The sequence below is a fragment of the Pipra filicauda genome, unplaced genomic scaffold, assembly GCF_003945595.2.
Source record: "Pipra filicauda isolate LSUMZ 115617 unplaced genomic scaffold, ASM394559v2 scaffold2_size9829703_pilon, whole genome shotgun sequence".
Taxonomy (NCBI): Eukaryota; Metazoa; Chordata; class Aves; order Passeriformes; family Pipridae; genus Pipra; species Pipra filicauda.
Window position 1 is genome coordinate 1,743,690 of NW_024104421.1, and position 10,968 is coordinate 1,754,657.

The window sequence follows — 10,968 nt, forward strand, 5'->3', positions numbered from 1 at the left end:
TCTACTCATGTTTTTCAGGTTTAGAAGTCTTCAATTGTTTTGCTTTTAGAGTAAGATGGTTTTTAATGAATTTATTTAATTGCATGTCATTATAATACACATAATTATACAAAATATATAATGCTTAGTAATAGTGTCATACAGAATTATATTTGATGCTATGTATTTTGAAGTTTAATAATATTTAGTATATTTATAGGTATGTTTACACTGTTTGCAATAATTTTCTGTGTTATATTTCTTACACAGAATTGCATATCAAGAACTGGATTTCCTTGTTTTAATTGTGATAATAGTAACTGTTTGTATCTCTGACACAGGGGACATCAGCCATTACTTATCAGTATCTAGGACAAATCTAAGAATTTGGCAATTTAAATACACAAAGTACGGAAGCAAAAGAGAAATGGAGAAAACAAAATTGGTCCAGATCAGGTTAGATAAGAGGTTAGTAGCAGAGCAAGGTGTTAAACTCCATCAGTTGCTCAGGCAGATACACATTCCTGCTAGTGAACCCAGCTGTTTAAATGTTTAAATGCATATTTTCTCCCAGCCCAAAGGAGCGGTTGGAGCAGCAGTGACACCCTGTTTGGTCCAGCATTATGAATCATAATGTAGCAACAAGAATGTTACTCAGTGGCAAAGTTTAAAGTGCCACTCGCTTTTTGGTCACTCGAAGTAATTCTCCACCCACAAGTTCCTAACACAAGCATGTACTTCTCAAGCAAAGCAGCTGTAAATCAGGACACTGAATGACAGGACTTGAAAAAACTTGGCATGAAGGGCTCTGAGTCTTCCACCTCATTAGGTCATTGACACAGTCCATATATTATTTCCTCTAACTGAATTTCTCAGCCATCTCCCCCTGTCAGCTTCCTCTGGCCTTCCTTGCTGAGGACCAGGTTACACAAAGTAAGAGGTAATATTTACAGCTCTCTCTCCACACACACCTCCATCCCCTCCCAGAACAGATGTTAGCCAGCAACTTAAAAAGATCTTGGTCTTTCTAATTCACAACACAAAACCAGTTGCAGCAGATTTTGCCCATTTTAGCCATAGAAAACTAGGCTATGAGGAATTCTGCAATGATACCACACTGCACTTAAAGTCAAAACCAGCTAAAAATTGACAGAAACCTTTTTATTTATGATATTCTTGCTTTATTTGAGGTGACCTATAAGATCGGTTTTGCCCTTCTATTTTTTCATCAAACTTTTGCATTATCATCTGGGCTAGGTGAAAGTTGGTTAAAGATCCAAGATTCACATTAGCTCAGATTTGTCAAGCTTAGAACTTGGAAGCAGATCTGATTTTGGGACACTGTAGCAAGCAGCCCTGAACATTGTTGGATCTCCAATTAAACAATCAAACAAAAATATCTAAAAAACTACTGCTTTTGATAATATATGCCAGAGAAACAATAAAAATAATTAACTGTGACACCTTTATAAGGAGGTCTCCATTTTTTCTCAGTTGCGAACTCGTTATGTGCAGCAAACCTCTAATCTAATCCTGCCACTCTTCAATATTTTCTCCTTCTCATCTTTGCTGCTCCCTTTTATTTCATGTCCCCATTTTTAAGCCTTTCACTGTCTCCTATACCTACCTTTTCATTAATCACTTTTTTTCCATTCTCTTTCCCAAAATCCTTTCCTCATCCTTCTTCTCCATGGTGCTAGTTGTTCCTCCTCTCATCAGAGAGACATGCTCTTCTTTCTGATCCCTGCAAATGAAGATCCCTTATTTGAATATACAAATATCCCTTATATGTCAAGAAACAACTGGATGTGTCAGTCAGTGTTCTGGTTTAGTTGACAGGGTGGTGATTGGTCAAAGCTTGGACTCGATGATCTTGGAGGTCTTTTCCAGTCTCAATGATTCTGTGATTCTATGATTTCACTCTTCCCCCATGCACCACTACCTCAGACAACTCCATTTGAACCACAACCATTGTTCATATAGGTTAAGACTGGGTCAAAACATTTTCTTGGTCTATTGTATAAGGTACAGAAAATAGTTTTTCATTGTTGTGTAGTATTATTAGATGACATTTTATTAATTTTATTTGTTTTAATCTGTTTCTGAAATCTTGGTAGTGCAGTGAGAGACTGCAGCATTTGGGTCAGAGTTAGAATCACAGAATCATTAAGGCTGCAAAAGACCTCCAAGATCATCGAGTCTAACCTTTGATTGATCACCACCTTGTCAACTAGACCACGGTACTCAGTGCCACATCCAGTCATTTCTTGAGCACTTCCAGGGACAGTGACTCCCCCACCTCCCTGGGCAGCCAGTTCCAATGCCTGGCAACCCTTTCAGCAAAGAAATTCTTCCTGATGTCCAACCTGAACCTCCCCTGGTGCAGATTGAGGCCACCTCCTCTTGCTCTGTCACTCGTTGCTTGGGAGATGTTGCAAGCCATCACTGCATGCCTAGTGTACACAAACGGGAAAGGCTTTTGTTTATTGTAAAGCTGTACCAGTCTGACACCTGCATGACAACTTAATTCACCCACCTGTGCAAGTTAGTCTGTTTTGCTTTATATAGAGGAAGTATGAACGAGCTGCAAGACATTTTGGTACAGATAAAACATTGCCACTCACTAATTACCGGAATTGCTAAATCTGGACAAGCGCGCTGGGACAGCCAGGAACCCAGCACTCCTTCTGCAGCTTTTAAACACATCCTGTTGCACAATCCAAAGGAGTAGAGACTAGCCAGTAGCTCACTAGTCATCGTTTTTCCAAGCTTGAAAATAAGTTTTACCTTAAAAGCTTCACTGATATTTGTAACAAGAGCCGAGGGAGCTCAGTGAGTCCATCTGAAGAGGCCGGATCAACACTGTGGCTTGGAGCAACTCAAGAGCTCTCACAGTATTATCACAGCCCAGAGAGCAACAGCTACTCACGAGCTGAAGCTGGAGACCAACTTTCAGAGAGCATCTTAAGTGTTTAAAAGGTCGAAGAAATGAGGTTTTTGTATCTCACCCTCTCCACAATCTTGTCTTGTTGTTATCTCACTGATAAAATCTGAGGAGAACATGCTGCTGTTTTTATAGTGCGACACGATTGGCAAACCCCCACTTTAGAGAAGTGTAGGTTGTAGCACGCATGACTAACGATTAATGATGCTCATTAAAAAATGAAGTTCTGATGAAATTCATTAATGCTTGGCTTGAGTCTTGCTAACAGTTACGCAACATTAAGAGCAAGGCAATTACAGATCTTGGCTGCAACTCATTGAGAGATAAAAGAATACCCTTTTTCCTGTTTAACTCACTGTATGACATGCTGCACTACAAAAATAAGCTGTCTTGAAAAAAGCTTTTTCAACAATGAGAGAGAGCCTGCAGCTCCATTGCCACCTGCGGGTAAGTGCTGGAGTCTGTCATCCCCTTCTGTCTCCCAGGGTACAGGGAAATAAAGGTATCCACAGAAAGTAAGGATAAAAAGTAAGAGTGTGTTTCTGACTTGTCTTGGTCAGTCATAAAGTAATTTCAAGTAAACATCATCTTTGGCCTTTTGAGTGAATGCTGACACTTGAACACACTCCTAAAAATTTAAAAATCAGATGAGCAGCTTTATTTTAAATAGCAAGGCAAGAGACCAGGATGAGAGTGAACTGCAGGCTAATTGCAGGAAATATTAACAAGGAATGGGAAAGAAACATATATAGATATACTTAGTATATCTATTAACAATATAGACACATTAAATATAACTCTTAACCCATAATCCTATATACATCCTACATAACCCAAATCAGCTTTCTGTTGTTATTAAGGTCAATTGTGCTATTGTGAATTCACTCAGGGAAATCTCCTAGAAATGCACACTTTATATAGCTGACATTTTAAAACATTACATGTTGGAATCCACCACACACGTCATTGCTTTCCCTCCTATTGTGTCTGTAGTTTGCTCTTTATCTCAAGGAAAATTAATAACCTCTTCAGGATCGTATTTTCTAGGATGACCTCAAAAAAAACTCCTTGTTACTTCCCACGGACAACTTCCAGCTCAAGTAAGAGCTTGCTCTGCAGTTTCTGGCCAAGCTGTGAATGAAGGACTTTTGCCTGAGGAAGAAAAGACAGATTCCATGTTACCTTGGACTAGTTCATCGGCACAGGAGATCTCCTTTTCACTGCAATTACAACAGTGAACAACAACTAGCCACAGCTTAGCCCTCCCTGTGGAAAGCTTTGAGTATTTGGGTAGTGGATGCCAGATAAACACCATGTCTTGGCTGTAAGCAGCAATTCAGTAGGGATGAGTAACCCTAGATATCTAGTCATAGTCTGAGTATTTTCTATGAAATTGAAAAACAATTCTTAACTCACCCACCCTGTAGCAGTAGTAGTACTTCAGCAGCAAAAAGCCCAGGGGAATAGGGCACTTGTTTAGGTCAGCAAGATCCAGCAATGCTTGGGGTATTTGATAATTTCAGGCTGCATTGATTATGTGAACAAACCATTGCTCTGTGATCATTACACTTCCAGAAAACAAGCAGAGTGAAAAGGAGGGGGCCTTGCAAATTAAGATAGAATTGTTATATGCATAAGAAACCTACTTAAGCAAAGATGCATGGGGCTCAAGCCTCCTACACTGCTTTACTTGCTTGTTATATCTGTCCCTTACTACACATGCACAAACTCTAATAACACCTTAATCCAGCCCACTACAAAAAACCCCACAACATTTTGTATTTGGGGTATGGAGCAAATGGCCATTTTCAGGATGGCAGACACATAATGGACCACAGATTTGGGCCCAAGAAACATCTTCCTCAAAAAATCCACCACAAGCCACTGCACAGAGTAACTGAAGCCCAAGTAAAATCCATGCTCTTAGTGAAATCATTCTCTTTGGGTACACAACCAAGATGGAGGAAGCAGTTTTGTTCATGTACATCAAAACACAGAATCATAGAATGGTTTGAGTTGGAAGGAAAGATCATCTCATTCCAACCCCTCTGCCATGGGCAAGGACACCTTGACTAGACCAGGTTGCTCAGAGCCCCATCCAACCTGGCCTTGAACACATCCCAGCTGATTTGCAAGCATCTAACCCTGTCCCACTGAATGCAGAGCCTGTCTGCAGCATCGTGGATCACCCTGTAAAATGGTCCCCCAGACTTAACACAGCCCCCACGGCGATAAATTAAACATCAGAGCAGCCCAAAATTTTCATGCTTTCCTCCATTTCCTCAATGGTAGTGATTCCCCCTGACAGTCATGTTCCATCTCATTCCTGCCTCCCACATGTTAAACTTCAGTGGTCAATGACCAAGCCTATTTAATATGTAAAACTGTGAAGAGTAAACTTTGTATAAGCCAAATACTGACTCAAAGTATTTATTTTTAGAGGGGTTGTTAATCCCAGAGAGACTTCTGCATTTGAACACAAGTCAAAAGCCTTTAAGAACTCTCAAGTATTCCATAGCAAGTCTTCAAACCTGAGGAATGCAAAATCATCACAATATATGCCAACAGTGCAGTTAGAAACAAACTTTATTGTTGCAGTTTGAAATTATTTACACAATATAAATCTCTTTGAAAGGTACATTACTTCATTTAATCAGTGGTAGAAGGCCTTAGAATAGCTTCAATCACATTTAGTTCAAAAGAAATACAATTCACTCCAATGGATAAATGATGCACCTAAACTCCACGACACACAAGAAGGGTCATAGGGACTTTTTGGGGGGATGAGAGTGCTAGAAGATGACAAAGGCTCTTTCATAAATTGAGCTTAGTTTATTCACAGGACACAAGTGGACTTGTGCTTAAAAGAACACTGAATAATATGCAGTACCAAAAAAAAAAAAAAAAGACACAAAATGGAATATACTCCTAATATGCTGTGGCCCTGTGTCTGCAAGTGTTTAAAGGATTTTGGACAGCTGTGTTAAGAGGCTTAAACAGAACTAGTGACTCTAACTCGAAGTCATATTTAGGAAAGATTGGATACATTCTTGGCGCTGAGACTATTCAAAGCACTTGTGTACAAAGCAGCAGCATTAACTACCACAGACTGCATCTGAGATACAAAATGTTAAATGGAAACTTCCTATAAAAAAAAGGAATCACGCACTGAAGACTGGACACATATTTTTTGATAACACTTAAGAATTATTACTACTACAACTTAGAAACATTTACTTATTTTTTTTCCAGTTCACGCTGTGTTTTATGGCATTTTATACAATATTTTTCACGTTTCTCTTCCAAGGTTTTTTTCACTTTGTGTTTTGCATGGCTCTCTATGCAGGGACAAAAACCCCACTTAACAGAGGAAAAATGCTCTTGCAATGCCACAAAAATAGGTTGGTGCAGGACCTGAAGTTATTTCAGCATTTTTTGTCAAAGTTTGCTAGATTTGAAGTAACTTGTTTGCTTTCTAAACGTTCACAACATTTCCACGAAGTTTCCCTCTGTGTCATCTCTCTATAAATATCAAATCAAACATATTTGGGAAGTCCATGAATTAAATTCCGCATCAGTGGGAAACCACAACAGCAGCTCAACCATTTTAGAAGGCTGCAGAAACAGCAAGTGTAAAACCTTGAACCAGAAATTTGGTAATCTGGTGAAATCTGGCCATCCAAGATCCTAACAGGCTTGAGGGCCATTCCAGTCAATTTTCTGACATTTTGCAACAATAATAAACCCCTTTCTTAAAGAATTTGGTGCAGAGCACCACCTACACTATTAAATACAGACAAAAGCCCAGCACATAGTGTTGAAAACTAATCAACTACGTGGGGTTTTGGCGGGTTTTTAAAATTATTATCTTTTGAACCATTTTTTCCCTCTCCCCCCACCCCAGGTTGACTGGTTTCCTAGTGACACAATCTCTATAAGTCAGACCAAGTGGAAAAGTCACTTAAAAAAGGAGTGGGGGGAGAAGTGGGGGGAAAAAACAAACAAACAAACTCAATCAAACAATGCCTTTTCCAGTATCTCACTCCATCACTTGGATGGAGCACCTTCACACAACTGGCCTGTGCAAACGTTTCACACATTTTCCTTCCCACTCAAGGTCTCTAAGCCCCAAAGTGGTTTAAGCCATCTGGAATGGTGTGGTTTCTCACTGCTGAGAGACCCTTTCTTAAAGGCTGTGTGTGCCTAACAGAACACCTACTTGCACAAGACCAAAGGTCGCGGCTTTTCATATCTTTCACAACTGTTGAAAACTATCATCTTGCCACCCACAGTCATAAAAAGGGGGTAAAAAAATCAGCTGCAAGACCATTCCATATCAGCCTTGCATTTAACTCAAGGTTTGATCAAATGCTTTCTGCTCTACTACTGTGATTACAACCTGTCTGGTGTGGAAGATGATAGGAGATAGTTCCCAATTCCAGTAGTTTAGCAATCTAGCACAACTTAGAACACAGTAAATAACAGAAAATATTAACACAAAGGACACACAGACACCTCAAAACACAGACAAGGAAAGATGTGGTCAACCTCCTCTGCAAACTACAGGAAGGACTGCTCCAAGCAAGAGATTATAGCCCACTGGGTTTTAGAACAAAGTTTTATTTAATCAAAGAGTTACCCAAATTTAAGATTTCTTTTGGAAAGAGTAACAAAACAGTATTTTGTAAGCTTTTGTTAGCTACCTAAGGCTTTAAAAAAATCTGAACTTTACTTTGAAGCAAACTTTACCCTTTACAATTTGCTCTTGTCCTTAAACCATGCAAGTAAACAAGCATAAACAATACCTTGCTACACCAAAAGCTGAAGCTTGAGTTTCCATGTGAATGATTTTCTTTTACTTACATTTACCAAGCCCATCCCTCCTCTTGACTAGTACTTCTTGGATAAACTCACTTCCCAGGACCCTGGTAATCTGAAGTGTCACCACTGATATGCACAGGTAAGGCTGACACGTTGTACAAACTGTATCAAGATCAATGTGTCAGATGGAGTATGAGAGTTGCACAGCATTTTCCAGCACAATTAAACACCAGTGAAAAGAATAAACTAACAGCTTGAAGGGCACTACGGGGTTTAAATAGACAGTGAAAGGCAACAGTGATGAAATATAGTCAGGGAAAAAGCATTGCTTCATTGTCTATGTTTCCAAGGTTAAAGGCCTCTTCAGAAAGGGACTTCCTATACAGAAAAAATTCTGATGAGAAGTTATGTACTGACAAAACAGAATACAAATTTAGTCCAAAAAGGAAATAGTGATGGCTAAGTATGGAAAGGAAGTTTTATATTTATGTTTACCCTAATGAAGCAGGGTTGTGAGCACAGGGAAGAGGGGGAGGGAATGACACACAGGGAAAATACCTCAGCTAAGTTTCAGATCATCTAAAGGGAGTACCAATAGTTCTAGCACTGACAAAAATTGACTGGCAGAACTATTTTAGTGATTTGGGCACTCAGCATAAGCATTTACAAGTTAGGAACTAATCCTAGAATAAGGCTCTATCCACCAAAATATTTAAGTTGGGGGACTCCTATCACAACTACCTCAACCACTGTCCCCATGGGAGCACACATTTCAGGAGTGCTTCAATTCAACACACTTATGTTTTGAAGTCACCAGCATTCAAAAATGTACAGGAAACTTTTGGAAGTTAAAGTAAACAATTTTAACGGCTTTCCCTATCCCACAGGTACTACATGTACCTCTGATGCATGGTTTGCACTATTATTAGAACAGATTTTCTCTTAATCTAAGTACTGCATAAATTCCTTTATTCCTAGAATCATTCCCAAGAGCAAGTTGTCAAAAAAGCTAACAGGGGAAAAAAAGACCCTGGATGCCCAAGGGCTATAAATGGATACCTTAACATAAAACTATTATGTTGTGTTACAGGTCAATTTAACAAAAGAAGTCCGCACACAGAATTAAGATTTCTTCTTTACATCAAAATTTCTACAAAATAGGAGAGAATACAATGCAATACACAAGTCCATAAATGCAAGATACAGTACAATTCACACTAATTTACAAATGGTTATTTACACTGTTGTATATACACGTACAGTCAGACCTGGTTAATGCAAATTTGGTATGTCCTTTTAAAATGCAAAACAAGCGTAAATGAAGGTATTTAAAATTATGTGATAGGAGACTAGGTACTGCTCAGAAATCTTTAGTGTTTGGGTGACCTATGAAATCAGGCCTGGATTAGCCAGATCTGACTGCAGAAATGAGAAGAAAAAAATTCACACTATTCTGCTTTACAAAAGCAACCAGGCCACTACGGTCTATTGACTTGATGCTATTTCTGCAAGAATGCCGTTACTAATAATCCTCTTTATATTTACAATATAGGCTTAACTACAGCAAGAATTATTAATTTTGGCATTCGTGCCCTTAGCTTAACATAAAGGCAACAGAGTATCTTCTTGGCAAGTCACAGTCAAAACTACTACAGGATGTTTCTAGAGCTCAGTCATTTTTTGTCCTCCTTCAAATATCTTAATGTTGCTATTACAGAGACTGAGATAAATTAATTGAAACAAGTACATGTTCTCTAGTACCTAACTTACATTCAGAATGTCCTGTATTCACAGTTTCAAGCTACCTTATCTGCAATGCCACTGCAAACTACTGCTTCAAACTTAATGCACCTGCAGATATTCCTCAGCGAGTGAGAATATCCAAGTGCTACTGGCTCAAATGGATGTGGAACAAGGCTCAAGGTAACTGGCATTTCCTCTTGGGAGATGTTTTACAGTATTTCCTCAGAACTGATGACAAATTGGTTTAATCTGCACTTGTCTTGAAGGAAAGCTGATGCAAAGCAGCGCTTAAGTGTGTAAAATTAATTTCAACGTGCAAAATTAAATCTTCTACCACGACTGCAAAGTCAACCACTGTAACCTGTGACAGTCCTTGTGCTTCTTCTAAGTGGCTCAGGAAAAGCTTGGAGTATTTACTACCTGCTTCAAAGTGCTTTTACGGGATTCAGTGGAACTTCACAAGGATGAGACTGAGCTGCACTCAGGAAAAGCTTTGGTTCTGCAGAAGCAAAACTTCCACTCCTACAGTTATTGCTACTTGAGCTATACAAACAAAAATACTACTGACGAAAACTACACTAACTCCAAATGCAAGTAGTACTGGTACCTGAAAAGGGAATGTGTCTTGCAGGCCATTGGGAAACTTGGGATCTGTCAAGTATTGGATTTCCCAAAACCAAATGAACTTCACTGCCTTCTTTCAAATATTTCACAAATACAAAGCAACACTGCCAGAAATAAAGCCACCACTTGGAAGGAAATAGAGTTCAGAAATCTTTATCAGTCTTACTCCCAAGCACATCTTGCTGAACTTAAAGGAAATACAAGAGAGTAGGGTATTATTCATCATATGTCAATAATGTCCACAGGGAGAAAGTACAGAAGATCAAGGTCTTCAGTGCCTTCATGAGCTCTAGCAACATCCTTGATAACTGCTACAAAGTAAATTATAGATGTCTATTTTAGTTATTTGTTTCAACTACAAAGAAAGTTTGTCCAGTATAGTAGCCTCCAGCTAATGAAAATGGTTACCTCATTTCAAGTTACAAAAAAATCCCAGTTCTCCCATTTGTATAAGAATTTTTAAGGTTTTGACTGAAGAAAATAAAATAAAAAAAAAAAAAAAAAAAAAAAAAAAAAAAAAAAAAAAAAAAAAAAAAAAAAAAAAAAAAAAAAAAAAAAAAAAAAAAAAAAAAAACAGAAACATTCAGAGATGAATATAAACAGGAGGAAAAAAAATCCTAAACCGTGCTTTTGTAAAAGAACAGAATGCCATTCGAAATGGTCTTTAAAAGGTGAAAATTTTTCATTCACATGAATTTTCTTTGTCCTGAATCAATCCAAGCTTTTGTAAAGCACATATGTATATACGTGTGTACACATGAGACACACATACACACACAGCAGTGTGCCATAAAGCAACTTTGAATAAATATCTTTGCTGGAGCCTGTACAACAGACTTCCCCATAATATTTACTCT